The 20027-nt window shown below is 36.9% G+C and overlaps 1 long non-coding RNA gene across 1 annotated transcript in view; it reads right to left on the reverse strand.

The window, feature by feature from the left end:
- Positions 1 to 2140: 2140 nt before the first annotated feature.
- LOC103659009 overlaps positions 2141 to 20027 on the reverse strand; it is a 168716-nt gene continuing 150829 nt past the window's right edge. The window contains exons 5-6 of the long non-coding RNA XR_567379.2: positions 6574 to 6769; positions 2141 to 2326 (exon numbers count right to left, since the gene is read on the reverse strand). This is a non-coding gene — a long non-coding RNA (uncharacterized LOC103659009). The remainder of the gene's footprint in view (positions 2327 to 6573; positions 6770 to 20027) is intronic.

Here is a 20027-nt window from a genome sequence, read left to right on the forward strand (position 1 = left end):
CCTGACTATGCCCTGGAAGGAGACGTTATATTTATTATACTAGACAGCAAGCAAATCTGTCTCTTCCTCTGGAGGGAAATACCATTTCTATCTTCCAAGTCTGTTTCCATACAAACATCCTTAAAAATTTAGTCTAGAACAAAAGGCTTTCCTCCCAAGACACAGAGAAACATGAAAGACCCATGGGAATTTTCTCTCATCTCTTTCCAGTCTACACATTCCACCACAGCTCAAGAATCAGGCACCTAATTCCAGGACTCAGAATGGTTAGATCTATCTCATCTCACCATAGTGAATAGATCACCTAGATCATAAACATTTTCTTTCAGAATTCCTGTTCTATTAGAACATATGCCAGTTTAAAAATCAAGGCATTCAAAGCAAACTATGTTGTACAAAATAAATCCTTATTCACCTTTCTAGTTTTCCTACTTCTTTTCACTCCTCCTCTGACTCTTCTCATGGAAAATGTTTCTTACTTGATAGATTACATTCCTAAAATTAAAGGACTGTTTTAATAAATAAAGTAAATTTTATTTTATTAAATATTACACTATGTCTAGAACATGACTAGCAAAAAAGATATGCTTTATTCCGGACAGCAATCTAAAAACCTAGAAAAATATAGGCTGTACACAAATTAAATAAAGATGGAGACAATATTGTTAAAGTTATGAGAAAGGAAGATTTACACTGTGCATAGGATTTAGTATTTGTGATTTCCCCTCAAATATGAGAATTGCATTATAGGATGAAGTTGAGGAGTGAGCAATCTGTCTCATATTTCATTTAGTTGATTAAGTTTTATAGAGGAGCTAGGATTCCAATTCAATAACTCTAAGATATGTTGTTTCAACCCCTTACCTTAACAGCTTTAGTCACGTTCTTTTATGTAAGATGCTTACACAAAAAGATGATGGAAAACCAGAGTTTTGGTATAAGATCAGAGTAAATGTTAGGATATTTATAGCAGAATGTACTAATGGTTCAAATTAATTCATTCCAATGGGATGCACTTAAACAATGTCTAGCTCAGTCATAGGAAAACATTAGAAAAATATTCCTCATAAAATGAATTGAGGGTAAGTTTCCCCTCATCATCCTAAAGTATATTGTATTGTTTCTTTTTCTAAAAGTATAACATATTGTAATTTAGAGAATTAAAAAAAATCCTAACCCGTTAATATCAACCATTTGTCTTTTGTCAAACTACCCATGAATAGGATGCCCACTTACATAATAACAAGGCTCTAGAATAATCTTTTTGCAGTTTCTGTTTTTGTTTTTGGTAATGAAGTATTAATATTTCTGAGATGCATATATGACTTTAGAAATACTTCCTATTTCTTTAACGATGAGAAATTTCAGCATTTACTGACAGTGAGGTGGAAGGAATTACATTTTACATCATAAAAGTTGCTTTCTTTTCTAGAATGCAAGTGATATGAAAGATGAGGACTCTGACATGTCCTTTAAAGATACAAGGACAGAAAGTCATGCCATTTCCCTCTAATTTTAATTGTTCTAGTCAGCAACAATTTTCCAGCTCCCTGTCAAGGAAGGGGAAATGGTAAATTAAGTTCTTATGTACAAACCTGTCCCAAGACCAGAATTCTCCTGCCTTCATATAGAAACCACTGAATCATCACAGGGTTTACCTGAGTCCCATGGAGAAAACTATTCAAACTCATCCCTGGATTGCACAGGTGATCCCATCTGTCAGTCTTTTGAGACCCTTTCTGTTCTCTCTGGCCTTAATTGTTCTTTATTTTCTCTATTTTTTCTTTTGGCAAGAGAGCTGTAGTCAAGGCAAGCTGGGAACCAGAGTGTTATCAACTTGTTTGTGATGCTTTATTACCTGGCTTTCTGCTAAGCTCTAATAACAAGGAAAGGTGGTATTGGCCTGTTAATAATTAATAGCACCCAGTGCAAATGAAGTACTTCTGTCATAGGGCTTCATCAGTAAGGTCATGGTACAATAGAGGTTGCAGGTTCTGTAAGCATGAGTGGTATTTGCATATGTCAGAACAGACCATGCATGCTAACAGTACAAACACTTCACATCTGCTTCTGTTTACTCCCATGCTAACACCCCAAAGTACAGGAGTCCTGTGTTAATTGCTCAGTTACATACCGACTGTTGATGTGTTCTCCACAGAGCTTTTCATAAGTGCACTGTTGCAAATAAACTGCTAATGACTTTGCTTATTCCAGCCAACCTTTTAAGGAAATCTACAACATACATGCAGATTAATGATTCCTCTATTTAGCAGTGTGTCTTGTGACTAGGTTTGCATAGAGGCAGTATCAATTAAGTAGCAATTATCTGCAAAGTGGAAAAAAAGAGGGAAGATATAAATAAGTAATGAGTGTGATGCTAAAATCTCCGAGAACAACTAGAATTGAACTCTGAGGCAAGGGCACTGACTAGTGAACACTTTTTTCCCATCTTTTCTTATACCTAAATCCCATAGAGTCCCCATGAAAACCAAAATGAGAACAGACACTTAAATAATTTTTTATATTTGATTTTCAAGACAACCACTATTTTGAAACAGCCAAGAAACAAGAAAATAGGGTTGAACGTAAACATCATTAACAAGACAGTTTATTTAAAAAAAAAAGAAAAAATTGGCCCTTTTAATGTTTATTTTATGAAAGGATCTGACTAAAACATATCAGATTTTCTATGTATCTTATCAACAGGGGTCAGCACAGAGCCCCAATTTATCCCTCTATTCTTGTCAAGCAATGGCCTTTATCAGCATTTCATAAAACTTATCTGGAAAATTCTGCATTAACTGGCTCTAAAGAAAAAGACCAAGCTGAGGATATGCATAACACCTAGATTGGTGGGGTTAGTAACAAACTTTATAAAATCTACTTTCATTTACTAGTCTTGGTTTGTGACAACCATGTAGGTTCTTTCAACTCAGGCTCCTCTCAGGAGATAGAGAGGCAGAGACCACTGTGTCCCTGCAGGGCAAAGGATGGAACCACTTGCTTGTGGTCCTTATTAACAAAGATGTTTGACCTCTCTTTTCCCTCAACAGCAACAGACGGGGCAGATGTGAATTAAAGCAGAGAGCCAAATGTTTAAAGGTTTCTCCAGATGATCTAGAGCCCAACAGTTCCTTTGATGGCTTTTTTTTCCCTCAAGGCTGAGTAGGATAGGTCAAAAAAGAAAAAAAAAAACCTATAGCAATCGTATTTTCTAAATCCTAAATGAAGACAAATGGTTTGACAAATATATATGGAGAAAGACAATTAGAAATGTGAAAGGTATTGGCTAGAAAACGGTAAGACTCTGTGATAAAAATACCCAATAAAACAGAAGTTTATGGAACAACGAAATATATTTTGCTGCAGTACTCCAATCCTAAGTAAAGCTCCCAGCTGCTGGGCTGCTCTTCTCCATCTGGTAAGGCAGGAACTGTGGAGGCCACTGAGGTTGGTGAAGAAAATCTTTAAGATTTTCTTAAAGAAAACCTGCTGTGAGATTAGCTGTTGTACCTTCAGATCTGCCCAGACATTCATGTTGAGGCCACACTAGTGCCCAGGCTACTCCTAGCCAATGAATAAGCATGACAGGGGCACCAGAGCCAGGATATTTTTGTCCAGTGCAAATTTCCTCTAATGTGAAATTTTGTTCAAGGACTGCATATTGCCTTGACTGAGACTTCTCAGAGATGCTCTGCAGTCTGGAGCACACACCATTCCCTCCTCCTTCCTTCCTGTTCTCTGTCCAGAGGTACCAGAACTACATTGCAGCCCAAAGGCTCTCCTCATGTTTCCTTCTCCCTTTCCCCTTTAACTTTCACAAATGTTCCCTTTAATATTTGCTGTAGGTTCAGGCTCATATAGGGGCATTATTTTCTTGTAATTGAAAAGCTTGTGGACAACTGGAGGTACCCATTCCGTTATCTGTAACTGTTTGCGCCCAATGATCTCATCAGGGTGGTGAGATTGAGCGTGGAGCCTGCTTAAGATACTCTCTCTCCCTCTGTCCCTCCCCAGCTCCCTTGCTCACAAGCACATGCACTCTCTCTCTCTCTCTCAAAAAAAAAAAAAAAAAAAAAAAAAGAATATGGTACATCTACTTTATATAATATACTAAACCCCATTTGGGGTACTCCACAGTAACTATGCAGCAAAACCCAAACGTGCATGCAAAGCAGGATAGAGGCTATGTGATCTCACAATTTTTGCCAAAAATACATCTAGATCATGCCAGGAATTATCTCTAAATGTATTATAAAACAAACAAACAAAAAATAAAGTGAAGGTTTTTGGTTTTCGGAACCTTATGGATTTGAGAATTGTGAACTATTTATCTTTTATACTATTACTAAAAGTTTCCTTTACTATCAGATTCATAATTTCCCCCTCTTTATATTATTCATCTGTTAGATCCTAATACAATGGTTCTCAAGCTTCAACATCAATAAGGATCTCCTAGGGATAGTTTTCAACTCTCAAATTTTTATTCAGTAGGTCTAGTATAAGGCCTAGAAATCTGCATTTTAACAAGCTGGTCAACCCCATCCTCACCTGTGATCCTGATACAGAAAGTTTTGAGATTCAAACTTTGAAAATACTGTTCTAGACTTTGGGTTCACTTTTCACTATGGTAAACTACTACTATCACTAGTTCCAGGTTTAATCTCATGGATTTTTGAGACTCATGGTTTTTTAAACATAAAACCAGCTAACCAGCTTATTCTCTTATTCTTCCTCTTTGATTCCAGCTCTAGTTTTGTAGCTAGGTCATACAGCCATTCATTTCCTAGTCCTAGTGTGGTATTCATCAATAACTCTTCAGGGATATTTATCTTGGAATGACAGGAGTTAGCTTTTTTTTTTTTTAACTGAAATAGAGTTGAATAGTTGCTACTTATCTTTGAGTATCTGTCTCACCAGAGTATCAGCTTGAGCTTATAGAAGTATGCAGGGGGTCCCCCATTCCCATGAAAGTGGAGTTTTAAGGATGGAAAACTATAGATAACTCTATTGGGTAAAGTAATCCGCGATAGGAATAGCAGGACAACTGGCATAAAATGTATTTGTAAGTGTACTCTCATCTCAGTACTACTTTTAGCTTGGTTCTCCTGCAGGACCAGTTTTCTTCTGAACTAGTAAAACAGTTGTATTTCTAAAGGTTCCTTTCCCTTTCCAAAGATATTCTTATTTCTATTTTAAGTCGAGTGCTTCCGGAAACTGGAGACTAATCAGACTGTAATGGAATATGTTAAGAGGAGAGGTTAAGGAAAAAACCAATGTCTATAAAAGAGTCCAGGTATTTATTTGGATAATATGTTTACTGCCAACAAATATTTGCTCACCTCTGATTTGGAATTTAAAGTCCTCTGCTAAAAACAGCTTGAATGGTCATTAATATTAATATTAACAAGGGGAACACAAGAAAACCTAAGTCCAAAAACATCCTTTAAAGTACAGGAATACCATTATTTCTACGGGTTTCATGATTATCAAACTGGGGAATATGACATTTTGCTAGAATTTAACTGGAATTAGAGGTTAAATATGGTATATATCCCTAGTGAATCAATTTTAAGAAAATGTTAGAAGAAACTAGTAATTTTTATGCTAAAATAAATAGAGACATTATGGTATAGAATACAAAGTATGTGTGCTTTAATTAGTAAAACACACACTTACTAAGAAATACCATTAAAAAAATGCCTCTTTAGACTAAGACCTCATAACCTACAGAGGTCTGTCTTCTTTCTCAGTGATTCAGGGTAAGTTGGTGGGAAAGTTTAGAAAACACTACAGTTGATTGTGACACGTGTGGTTAGGTATTTCCTGTAAAGCACGTAAACGTGCCTACTTTATTATTCTAGTGCCTGCCCCTGGATTCTCCATCTCAACTTGCAATATATGGAGTTGAAAACTGTATGAAAATCGTGTGTTTTAGTTGTGCTACCAAGGATATGCAACAGGATGTTAAAATTGAACTATTTCTGACTCTGTTTTGGCTAAAGCCCCAAGACAATATTTGCCAACTATTCCACACTCTAAAGTTAGACCACCTATGTAGGACTTGCAAAGAAATACAGGAAATAGAGAAGGAACCCACAAGACCCTTTTCCCCCTTCAGGTAACAACCTAGAGGAGGCCAGCTGGGGCTGAGGAGAAGCTCTAACTTAGATGAAGTTTGATCTTACACGGACTAGACATTTTAATTGCTGAAATGAGACTTTCCTTTTGTGACGAGAGGTGATCAGAGGACTTTTTATTACCTAAGAGTGACCAAAAAGTCACAGGATTTCCTCTCAATTTCATCTGAGTAGCAGAGCAAAAAACCCTACAGAGTGGGTCTGAGGGGCAGTGGAAGGAAAATAAAGTTTTTTTCTTTTTTTACTATATGCCTGTGACTGAGACATGAATTAGGAAGAAAAAAGCAGTATAAGAAAATGTTTAAAAATTTCTACTGATTCTTTTCTTTTTGTTTGTTTGCTTTAAGGGGCTATAATGCTTGCTTTTATGAACATTAATCTTTTACCAAAACAGGACTTTTCCTTTCCACTTTACAACAGTTTCTCTGCTTACCTCTGCTACACGTCGAGAATTCATTCTCCATTCAATGCTGTTCTTGGTGTTCATTTTATCCATATTTCACTTGCTTTAAAATATTGGAAAGATATTGTGTATCATCTTCTATAGGTTCCATCCACATTTTCCCATCTGATGATGCTGAGATAACTTTCTGATTTCATGGGAAGTGTTTCCCAATTTCTAGAAACAGCTTAAGCAGAAAACAGCAGAGAAGATTACATTGTAAAAGAACAGACAAATAAATAAATACTGGTTATAACTTCCCCAAAAAGTGTTTATCACTTGGTCTACAAATTCCTGACCTGCTTACCAGTTTACCTAACCAGGAGAAATAGACTAGAATCCAGGATATATAAATCAACCCAGTCCTCTTATTATGAGAACTCTACCAAATCATAGGACATTTTCCCAAAGTGAGTAAAGAAAATTCATTTTACCATCAAGGAAATATTTTTTCTAGGGAAGTCTTAATTATATGAGAATTATCTTACTCTCTAAAACCACAGACATAGATTCACACTGAGATTGAGCACCTATTACATGTTAGGTAGGCACTGTGCTGGGTTCTGGCCACATGCTAATAATGAGTGGATGGTTCCTGATCTCTAGATACCCTCAAAGGGTAGAAAAGAAAATATACATAAGTAAATTAATACTTAGAATTATATATATGATAAGAAGATATATAAAAGATAAAATGAGACATGACCATAGGAAAGAGCGTTATCTCTGTAAGGAAGTCAGGGGGGCATCCTGGTCAAAGGTCAGGTCAGCACTGGCTTTTGACGAATAACCAGGAGATGATGGGAACCTTAAAGAGCAGAAAGTGCAGACACCCACATGCAAAGCAGTGTGGTGTGTTCAGAAATCCCATTAGCAGGATGCAACAGCTGGAACATTAAGTACACGTGGATAGGAGTGATTAGGGCCAATAAAGGAGGCTAACATGGTGGGAAAGGGCAGGTGATAAAAGAACTTTGCTAAGGAACTTCATCTTGAAGGCAAGAGAAAGTCAAGGATTTTATGTGAGTGAGAGAGATGAGCAGATCAGTGATTTAAAAGAATTCATGTAGTTAAAAATAAGACATGAAGTAGAGGGTAGGGAAGCTTACACATAAAAAGAAACCAGATGCCTAGGGGCAGAGGAAGTAGAGAGGAGAGGAAGAACAAGAGAGAGATTTTAGAGGAAGAGAGGGAGGGAAAGAAAGAGAGAAAAGAGGAAAGGGGAGAGAGAGCTGCAAACAAGAAGATGGGAAATTGTAATGCAATTAAAGAAATAATTTGCTTGAAATTTTGGAAGCTAGGTGTATTAGGCAGAATAATGCTTCCCTTCCCTGCTCCAAGAGGTTCCATTCTAATCACTGGAACCTGTAAATATGTTACCTTACTTGGTGAAAGGGACTTTAATGTAATTAAGTTAAGGATTTTCAAATGCAGAGATTATCTTGGCTTGGCCAGGTGGCCCACTGTAATCACAATATAGTCACTCAAAGTTTTTCTCTGATAGTTCTCACATCTGAGTCTGTTGACTTCTTTATGTCTTGGAAAGGTTTTATATTTTTCTGCTTTTGGGGGCATTACTTCTTAAAATTGAATTCCAGACTAGTTATGTATAAAAGAATACTAGAAACCAAGGTAAATAATACTTATGTTCAGAAATTATTCATTTCTCCTTTCATCAGTGGTTAATGTGGGCTTGATTCAATGTGGTCAGTGGTGTACCTGGATTTCCTTGCACAGGATTCAAATTATTCCAGTAGTAGACACCTACACCCTGTGTTTAGTGTAGGGGCTGCTGTTGCCCAAAGTTTTTCTGTATTACTGCTCTATAGTCAGGTTTTCCTGCACACCTGTGTCACCTATTTATCTCCTTGCTCTTGCCCTCCAAAGATAGAGACTGTTGTTGCTTGTTACTCAAGCACTAGCGTATGGCTCTATGGAGGGAGAGGTGGTTTCTACATGTCCTCCATCCTCAATGTTACATAGGGCTGTACCCTGGAGCCTTAGGGTGGGGCTTTTTCAGGGTTCTAGTTCCTCATCCAGTGGCAAACAACTCCCTCCTTTTTAATCAGCTATAACAGAATGCTATAGGATTGGTGGCTTATAAACAACAAATAGTTATTTCTGACAGTTCTGGAGGCTGGGAAGTCCAAGATTAAGGTGTTGGCAGATTCAGTGTCTGTTCAGGAATTGCCTCCTGTTTCACGGATGGCTGTCGTTTTATTGTGTCTTCACCTGGGGGTGTTGGTGAGGGAGTGCTCTGGGGTCTCTTTTATAGGGGTACTAGTTCCATTCATGAGGGTGCTACTCTCATGATTTAATCATTCCTCACAGGCCCCACCTCCAAATTCTCTCACACTGGGTATTAAGATTTCAACATAGGAATTTTGAGGGGACACAAACATTTGGTCTACAGCATCTTCCACGCAGCATAGATTCTAGAGGGCAGGCAGATTTCTTTCTTATTTATAATAGCCTAACTGTTTTCTGTCAGTGGGGCATTTAGCAAGCAGAACTTTCCCAGCAGCCTTAGACATCTTTTTTGTACCAGTGCAGGATCCTGGGCATAAATTAATTTCCTGCTTCCCTACTAGCAAAAGACGGTTTTTCCTAGGATCAGTGGAGGATGGCTGGAGGCAGGTCAGTTTTTCTACCCTCTTCACACTCAGTTGCAGCTGAATTTTTCCTGGAACAGGGAGGGAGTGAAGAGATTTTCCCACCCCTGCCTAGCAGTAACACTGGGTTTTTAAGTACAGTTGACTCTTGAACAATGTAGGGGTTAGGATTACTGATCCGCATGCAGCCAAAAATCTGCATATAACTTTTGACTCCCCCAAAACTTAACTACTAATAGCCTATTGTTGACCAAAATCCTTATCAATAATATAAACAGTTGACCAACACATATTTTGTACATTCTTAAAGTAAGCTAGAGAAAAGAAAATGTTATTTAAAAAATCATAAGGAAGAGAAAATACATTTACAGTACTGTACATATATTTATTGAAAAAATCCATGTATAAGGAGAACCACAGATTTCAAACCCATGGCTGTTCAAGGGTCACCTGTAGTGTACACCACTTCTGCCTATATTCTACTGGCCTGAACCCAGTCAGTTAGTCACATCTACCTTGAAAGGGGAGAGCTGGGAAATGTAGTCTCCTGTGTACACAAGAGGAAAATGAAACAGTGTGATAAACACATAAACATTGTCTCAGCCTTACCATGATAACGGGAAAGGGACTAAATTGAGGACTCCCTACAGTTTTCAATCTCCTTAGCTTTGTAACCATGACTCTGAATAGTCTGGCATCTGTCTACATCTCCAGCTTTATTTTCTCCCACATCCCACACATATCCTGTGGTGCAGGATAACTGTTTTCACTTATCTAAAATACTGTGCTCTCGAGCTCTTTGCATATGCTTTTCCCCCTTTCTTCACTGAGTTTTCCTGTCTACATCATAACTCCAGGGAACATTCTCCAGCCTTTCTTCTGTGACCCTATAAATTTCTGCATTTTTCTATTCTAGCAATTAGCATGCTGTAGTATAATTGATTATAAGTTCTTTGCAGATAGGTCAGGAAAATGCAGAGACACGAGGGTAGGTAGGAGATTTCATTTTCATTCAAGATGCTATAGGTCTAGTTGTCTGAGAGCAATCTGTATACCTAACACTCACTACAGTATTTACTCACCTCCCCTGTTTCTCCTGTTCTCTCATTCTCTTTCTTTTATATACACTGCTATTCATTAAATGATGTTTACTATAACTCATATTCTTTACAAAAATATATTTTAATAATGTATGAAAGGGGAGCAGAATATACCACCCCAAAATATGCCTCTGCCTTAAGAATCATTTTGAGCTCGTTATTTTTTAAAAGCAGTAGTCCCTAGAGAAGCTTAGAAAACCAATCAGAAGTTACCCTTTTGTAAGAGACACTTACATTGATGAGGGAAATATCCATCTGTAAAGAAGTCTCTTTCTCTGGACCAGGAAGAAAACCAGGACCAAACCTCTAGAAACTCTTTTCAATGAAAAGGTAAGAACTTAAATCTACATAACTTTACCCTTGTTTACTATGACTTTCCTGGTAACTTCCCATAATTGGCCTTCCTCTCTCACCCCCCAACATCTTTTGTGTTTAGCTGAAAATGGTATTTAAGGTGGTAGATTGGACCATTTGGAAGAGTTACTCAGTTTTCTTGGGTATCTCCCATGTATACAGAAGGTTTAAGGTCATTAAACTTCTTTTTTTCCCCTATCAATCCATCCTTTATTACCAGGGGTTCTCAGCCAACCTAGAAGAGTAGAAGGAAAATTATTTTTCTTCCCTACAATAGCTACTACTTATTGAAAATCATTATTCTAAGTATTTTACATGTATCAGTTCATTTAATTCTCACAACTTCATGAAGGTGTTATTATTATCCTATTAAGATAAATGAAGAAAAGCACAGAGAGCTTAAGTAACTTGCTCAATTTGACACAGCTAGCAAGGGTTAGACTTGGGATATGGAGCCAGGCAATCTGCCTTTGTGGCCTGAGTTCTTGGGACCAGAATTCATCCTCTATCCAGTTAGCTGTGGCAATAATGGTGGCATTATTTGGTACCAAGAATGTGACTGTATCAGTCAGGATCCAGATGGAAAAACAAATTATTTAGCATGGTTCATTTAACAGAGAAATATTAATATAGAATGTTGACTAATCAGCAAAGGACTATAGAAAATACAGAAGGGAAATATGGAGGTTATACAGAAGTTGAGTTATTAGAATCATAAAACTTAGGAAGGGACCCCAAAGAGCTGGGACCCAAAATGCCAAGGAGATATTGCCTGGCGGGGTTGGTACCTCAGGAGCTTGGAGGAAGTAACTTGCAGAGGTAAGAGCAGGATTTTGAGCAGGGTGGGTTACTTAGCTGTTGATGGTACCTCAGGAACATGGAGGAAAGATCCTACAGAGCTAAAATTCAGACCTCTGAAGAGGGAGGGTCATCTAGATGGTGTTGGTATCTTAAGATCATAAAGGAGGTTGCCCAAGGAATTGGAATTCAGACTTCTAAGAAAGGGTGCCTGCCAATTGATGCTAGTATTTTGTAGGGATTACATGAGTCTATTTCAAGGAATGTGGGAGAGAAAAGAACCAACAGCTACTACCAGGGTGAAGAACTCTTGTTGTGGAGATGTGGATAGGGACAAGCAAACAGGAATAAGAAAATTTCTCCTCTTGTCATCCTGGCTTCTAGTTTCTCTGCAGGACTCTCTGTTGAAAGAACCTAACAGGGAGCCAGCTGGCAAAGTAGAAATGTGGTTTGCAAACAAAATGAAATGAGGCCAGGTTTACCGATCCTTAAACTTGGAGGTAAGGACTTGCAGAGCAGGAAATCAAAATACTCAGAAGGTATTACTTGAGCTACTGCTGGTACCAATCCTAAAGCAGAAAAAAAAAAGAAGAGGAAAAGAGCAGAAAAGCAAAGTGTATTTGAGTGTAGAAGGGTGTACTTGGAGCTGAGAAAAAATAGTTTGATAACCTAAAACACTGACTTATATGTGCAGAGCCTATTAGAAGGTGTCCCTTCATTTGGGGCTGATCTTGTCAAGATTCTCAGAAGGAGCTGGTATTAGCAACAGAAACTTGCATTATTTGTTGGAGACACTTCCAAGCAATTTAATATCTTAATTTTTCTCCTTAAAACAACTAATGGATTTTAATTTACTCATTCATAAACATTTTCTGGATATCTTCTATGACTCCTATACTGTACCTGCTTCTGTTTGTTAAGCCACAGATGGGACAAACTCTACAAATGAAACACGTTGTAGGTGTAAAGCAGGTTCATTGGTGAAATTTATAGGCAGAGCGACAATAAAACACATGTAGTCTCCCTAAGTCTCACCACCATCTAACAGAATGGCTAGATGTACATACACTCAACTCTACATTTTCTGGAGAAATTAGGATGAGGCAAAAAGGATCATCAGACTCATAACTTAATTATGGTGTATCAGTCAGACTCCAGTCAGACAACAAAAACTGCACCAGTTATTTGAACAGAGAAATTTAATATAAAGAATTGTTAATTCAGTAGAAACTCATTAACTAGATAATCTATAGGCTAACAGGGAACTCTAAGGTGTCACTGAGTTAGCAACTGCAGGATGAGTTGCTAAAGGGGAAGAAGGGAAGTGGTTTCAATCATTAAAATTTAGAAGAAGGGTTCCATAGAGTTGAGACTCAGACTACAGAAGAGCATCCCCATGAGCCTAAAACCCAAACATCCGAAGAAGAGCTATCATACTGCTGGTATTGTTTTTCATGGTGGAGAAGGGGGGCCATGATGAATCTGTATTTGCAAGTATGCAAAAATCTACAAACCAGATTCAGCTGCTTCTACAGGAAGGAATCCCCACTGTCCAGATGAAGGATCACTGCTAGGATGACACTCAGAGGAATAAGAAGGAAAACAGAAGAGAGCAAGGCTCTTCTTCCTGAAGTAACCTAGCAGAATCCCTCTAGTGTGCTCTATTGGCACCATGGAGGTGAAATGTAGAAATATTCTTTGTGGAATCTGAGCACTAGCATCACAAAGCCTAGCATAGAATAGTGGGTTTAGAGACAAGAGACAACAGTTTGATAAGCAGCACAAACGGAAATAGGAAGATCTTGGGTTCTATGTTTGGAGGAAGGGGCTTGCTAAAGAGAGAAACCTTTTAATTTCAACTGTAAGTCAGTAACTTGAGGAGTTTGCCCACCAGCCTACATTTCAATTGGTCCCTGAGCAGTCCATCCTGATGAGCCAGCTGCTCTGGAGGATAGCTGTGAAGCACCACTCAGTAGATGGAGGGAGGAGTCCATCTCTTTAATGCTTTTGTAAATCCCTCCCCCCCAAATTAGGTAAGGGTGGGATGGTAAGAAATGTACTCTCTCAAATGCCAGTGGGTGTTTAATCATATCTACTACTTTAAAAAAAAACCTTTTGAATCCAATTTCCTTGTTTCTTAAAGACCCCCTGTCTTTAGCAATCAGTAGAAGATCTCTTGATTAAAGTAGTCCATTGGAAAGATTAATCTAACAGTGACATGTTGGATGAAAAGGAGAAGGGAGAATCTAGAAACAGGAAGGGAAATTAGACAATTAAGCCTATGATCTGGCCTATGATTGTGACAGGAGAACTGGAAAGACAGAAATATAAACATCATGCAAAAGGGAAAACAAAAGCAAGTAAGATTATAGCAAATGAAACTTATCACATTGTTTTATAGCCAGTTGTTAATATGTCCATCTCCTTTGCTAGATTATGAGCAATGTGCTTACAAAGACATTTTCTCATTTATCATTGTTATGGGAGGAGGAGGAAGGCAGACTCTAATAGGACTGTAACATTGTTTAAAAACCAAGAGAGCAAGACATTTCTGAAAGCAGCTTAGTGAGAAGAACAACACTGGTGGAGACGTGGAGGAGACCTGCCAAAATAAATGTGAGTGGTGTTGGCAGTAGCTGGACGGTAACTTGAGTGACATTGGCAGGCTCCAACTGTGGCAATTGGCATAGTCATGAGGTCTAGTGTCATCAGCAACTGTCATGCAATAATAGCTGAGTCCCTGAGGCTGTGAAGTAGACAGAGAGGAGCACACATTTCTGCAGAATGCTTATAATGGCTACCAAGAAGGTGGTATCTAAACACTCCATAATCCTGTTATTGGAAGGGACCACCTTGGGGATAGGGCAGTTACAGTGGTGATGATGATGGTGATAATACAGCATCAAAACTTAATAAATTTCCTTCTGTGAGCCAGGAAACTTGCTAAATATTACATATATTTTATTATTTTCTTAATCCCTCTAGATCAACTACAAAGTAGGTACGATTATCAATATGCCCACTCCACAAATTATGGAACCTAGGCTGGTAAAGATCACATGGATACAAATGGAAGACCCAGATCTACTGTCTCAAAAGACTGTGAAGCTCAGGACCAATAATACCTTTCATTACTACAATTACTCCTATGAACTATGAGGTTTTGTAAAGAAGCTCAGGACCAATAATACCTTTCATTACTATAATTACTCCTCTCATTGCTCATTGTTACCCCCAGGCTTAGATGGGTTGGAAGTTGAAGATTGTATCAAATGGCTTGTAAAAATGATGAAATAATGGACCAGGCTTAATAAAACCCACATTCCTAAATATATTTGGAACTATAGTGAAAAATAATGTTCATAATTTGTCAAAAATGGTAACACAGGCATTTTAGAACCCAAGAAATTATTAGACAAAATGGAAATAAGGTATTTTGTTTGGTTTTACATGCAGATATGTGTTACATACAAGTTATGAAGTGCAAATATTTGAAAAGAATGACACTTGTATCTTACAAAGAAAAAGAATTGGATGTAAGTTAGAAAATAGCTTTGGCCTCTTTCTTTTGACCCTCATAATCATTTGTGACCCTGGGGTGGCACTAAGCCGTCAAATATAAACTGATTTTCTCTGGTGTCTGATTGCAAACCATAGGCCTTTATTATGAATATGGTGTTGAATATATCATTTCTTATTATTATCTGTCAAAGAGAAAAAGCAAAGTAAGAATTAAAGAGGTCCTTAATGGATAGGCTTAACTAACTGATGATGTTTTTACTGCTTCAGATTTTCTGTGTATAACATTATACATCCTGCAAAGGTGTTGCCATAAGACCCTGAAGAATAGATGTGGTAGAACTGGGAAAAATTGTGAGTGAGTCTCTGGTGATAGAGAACTTATCGCTGGATGTAAATAAATGGCACTTAAACATGAGAACCAACAAACCACTTTAACCGTCACCTAACAAAGATCAGAACATCTTTTTTAACAGGAAATCACAACCTCTCCCCCAAATGAAACTCAGCCAACTTAAGAATTACAGAAATGATTCCCATATAGTTTTGGAAACTTGGTCTGGGATGGTAGAGAGAAGAATGAGAAATGAGATCAGTTGGTGTTCTCTACTGCTTTTCTTTCTTCCCTTTTTTTAAAAAATTTAATCTCAACACTTGCTCCCTATAAGAGACTATGTGACCTTGGACAAATTATTCACTCATGGTTTTAATTTTCTCCTTACTAAAGCTAAGACAGCTGGATTTGTTCTTGATTTCTATTACTTCTTCTACTATCCTCATGATTTCCCCTCTTCATTTCCTAATCTGCAAAGCTGAAATTGGCTTTAAAAAAAGCAGTAGAGAAATAAAAGAGAGAAAATAGAATAAGTATGGCAGCTTTTGAGTTCAGGAAAATATTCGTTATTTCATTAAGCATAATTTGCTTAAAATATAACATATTTTACATAAAATATAAATGCAAAAATATTTGCTTCTGTTTTTTTAAATATCAAGTAGCTTCTCTTTAACTATCTGCTCCTTTTTTTATATTATAATACCTCTTTGAGGATAGTAATTTTACTTATTAAAAGTCTCATTCTAGTTATTCTATTAATTCTGCTTCTTCAGGTGTAAATTCAGGTTGTTGGTTTTATTGCCCCATCCTTCATGGCATTGGTGCTTCCAGATATTTGTGATTGGTGATTCCTGATCATGATCTTAATTAAGTGTGTAACTAATATTTCCCAGTAGATTGTCCACTGTCAACTTAACTTTGCTGTATATTTTTGGTAGATGCATGTTACCTGGTTAAGAAGCCCTTGTATAGTCTTAGATTGCTAAAATTTTATCATGAATTGGTTTCATTCATCCATTGTGTTTTTAACATCACTGACACTATTTTCACTTTTAGAAGTTCTCTTAGGTTATTTATCATTATTTCCCCATTCTTTCCTTTTCCTAGCCTATACTATACTTTCATTACTTTATTACAATTTTTATTTTTTCATATATTTCTTCAATCATTTTAAAATTCTGGACTCAGCAAGACACTTTGCAACTTTCTCTGGCTGTTGTGATGTTGTTTTCAAGGCCCCTTTACACTGTTCTAGCTTCCTTCAAGATTATGAGGTATTTGCCGGACACTTGGTTCTTTTTTTCTTTTTTTTTTTTTTTAAGATTTATTTACTTATTTTGACAGAGAGAGAAAGAGCACATGCCAGTGGGAGGTAAGGGCAGAGGAAGAGAGAGAATCTCAAGCAGACTCCCTGCTGAGCATCAGATAAGCAGTAGGGGTTCAAAAATACTGGAACTGGAGGTATTAGTCTTAATATGATTGCATTTACCATAATATTTGTACAGCTGGTGGAAATTCTCATTATAATACATTCATACAATGTTACATTATACAGCCATTAAATAATAATTTTGAGGAGAATGTATCAAATTAGAAAATGATAATGAAATACTATGTGACAAAAAGAAGATATAAAATTTTATACATACTGTGATCATAATTGTATATATAAACAGATATATCATATGCAATGTATTTTGGCTTCAGGTAACAGAATACCTGAATAAAAGTGGTGTAAACTAAGTGCTTCTTTTTTCTCAATTCATTAAGTATGTACTTCATTAGAGGTGCACTGTTTCAGTGTTGGCTCAACAATGTCAGTGCTGTGTCAGTTTCTCTTGGCCATCATCTCGTGATCATGAGATGGCTGGAAATTTCTCACCTCAAATCTTTACACATCTCTATTTTAACAGGAAATAAAATACTTCCCAGAAGACATAAGTGCATTTCCTTAATCAGACTACCCCTCAGCCCTCATTCGCCAGGACTGGGTCACATACCCTTCCTGCAAAGAAGTCTGGGAAGACAAAACTTTGGTATTTTCAGCCTCTATTATGGAAAGTGATCTTCCAGCAAGAAAGTAAGTTTGGGAGACAACTGAGAGTCTCTGGCATAATTAGCAAGAGAAAATATTCTGGAGTTAAACTCATCAAAGCAATAATGTATAGCAGGTTACGAGTAATTTGGAACATTTGTTCTGCATATTCCAAATTTTCAGAACTATGATCATAACACTTTCATGAATAATTTATTTAATTGAACAATAATATCTTAGGTTGAGCTAGACATAATACTCTAGAACAGCTCAAATTCTTCTTTTTTCTTTCTTAAGATAATGAGGTCACACTGGTTGTCTCCATTTTAATTACTAACACTTCTGAACTGACTGAAGCATTGATTTCTTACATTAGAATGTTCAAACGAGCTAGCCATCAACTCCCCTTATTTTTCTTTCCCTTTCTTAATTTCACTACTGATGGTAATAATGTCTGTTTATGATGTGGGTATGAAATCATTAGGGTAAATAAATGTTTCCCTTTGAGTGGAATTATTATTTTACTTGTACTTCTTATATATTTTTATGAACACCCAGTTACATATTAATTTATTAATTTTAAATCCCTACTTTAGTGTTGTTAAATTAAAATAAATAAATAAATGTTAGTGTCATTATGTTGAACTGAAAAAAGGTATATATATTACAATGTAGTTCAAAAAGTGAATCTTTCTTAGAAATTTATCTGATGAAAAAGGTGAGTGGAAAGTTCTCATTCTCAAATCATTTATGGATTTTTTTCCCCCTTCAGATGTCTTAGAGTCATTTTGGTGAATCTTAATGAAGGGAACAGAGAAATTCAGATGCTCTTCTTAGGGTACTCACTTTATAAAAATTTTTTTAAATTCAATTAATTAACACATAGTGTATTATTAATTTCAGAGGTAGAGTTCAGTGATTCATCAGTTATATATAACACCCAGTGTTCATGCCCTCCTTAATGCCCATCACCCTGTTACCCCATCTCTCCAGCCCTTCAGCCACTCTGTTTGTTTCTTATGGTTAAGAGTCTCTAATGGTTTGTCTGCCTCTCTTATTTCAACTTATTTTATTTTTCCCTCCCTTCCTCTATGCTCCCGTTTTGTTTCTTAAATTCCACATATAAGTGAAATCATATAATTGCCTTTCTCTGATTGACTTATTTTACTTAGCATAATACCTTCTAGCTCTATCCACATCATTGCAAATGGCAAGATTTCATTTATTTTGATGGCTGAGTAGTATTGCATTATATATATATATATATATATATATATATATATATATATGCACACACACACACATACATACAAACCACATCTTCTTTATCCATTCGTCTATCGATGGACATCTGGGCTCTTGTCACAGTTTGGCTATTGTGGACATTGCTGCTATAAACACTGAGGTGCAGGTGCCTCTTTGGATCACTACATTTGTATCTTTGGGGTAAATATCCACTAGTGCAATTGCTGGGTTGTAGGGTAACTCTATTTTCAACTTTTTGGGGAACCTCCATACTGCAAGCTGTACTAGCTTGCATTCTCACCAACAGTGTAAGAGGGATCCCTTTACTCCACATCCTTCCCAACATTTGTTGTTTCCTGACTTTTTAATTTTAGTCATTCTGACTGGTGTGAGGTGGTATCTAATTGTGGTTTGATTTGTATTTCCCTGATGCCAAGTGATGTGAGGATTTTTTCATGTGTCTGTTGGCCATTTGTATGCCTTCTTTGGAGAAACGTCTGTTCATGTCTTCTGCCCATTTCTTGACTGGATTATTTGTTCTTTGGGTGTTGAGTTTGATAAGTTCTTTATAGATTTTGGATACTAACCCTATATCTGATAAAATATTTGCAAATATCTTCTCCCATTGTGTTGGTTGTCTTTTGGTTTTGTTGACTGTTTCCTTTGCTGTGCAAAAGCTTTTTATCTTGATGAAGTCCCAATAGCTCATTTTTGCCTTTGTTTCCCTTGCCTTTGGAGACATGTCTAGCCAGAAGTTGCTGCAGCTGAAGTAAGAGATTGCTGCCTGTGTTCTCCTCTAGGATTGATGGATTCCTGTCTTATATTTATGTCTTTCATCCACTTTGAGTCTGTTTTTGTGTATGATGTAAGGGAATGGTCCAGTTCCATTCTTCTGCATGTGGCTGTCCAATTTTCCCAACACCATTTGTTGAAGAGACTGTCTTTTTTCCATTAGATATTCTTTCCTGCTTTGTTAAAGATTAGTCGACCATAGAGTTGAGGGTCCATTTCTGGGTTCTCTATTCTGTTCTATCAATCTATGTGTCTGTTTTTGTGCCAGTACAATAGTGTCTTAATGATTACAGCTTTGTCATAGAGCTTGAAGTCTGGATTGTGATGCCACCAGCTTTGGTTTTCTTCCTCAACATTCCTTTGGCTATTTGGGATCTTTTTTGGTTCCATACAAATTTTACGATTGTTTGTTCTGGTTCTGTGAAAAAAGTTGATGGTATTTTGATAAGGATTGCATTGAATGTAGAGATTGCTCTATGTAGCATAGACATTTTAACAATATCTGTTCTTCCAATCCATGGGCATGGGACATTTTTCCATTTCTTTGTGTCTTCCTCAATTTCTTTCATGAGTGTTCTATAGTTTTCTGAGTACAGATCCTTTGCCTCTTTGTTTAGGTTCATTCCTAGGTATCTTATGGTTTTGGTTGCAACTCT

This window comes from Ursus maritimus, unplaced genomic scaffold (genome assembly GCF_017311325.1).
Source record: "Ursus maritimus isolate PB19 unplaced genomic scaffold, ASM1731132v1 scaffold_3, whole genome shotgun sequence".
In the NCBI taxonomy this organism is placed as follows: Eukaryota; Metazoa; Chordata; class Mammalia; order Carnivora; family Ursidae; genus Ursus; species Ursus maritimus.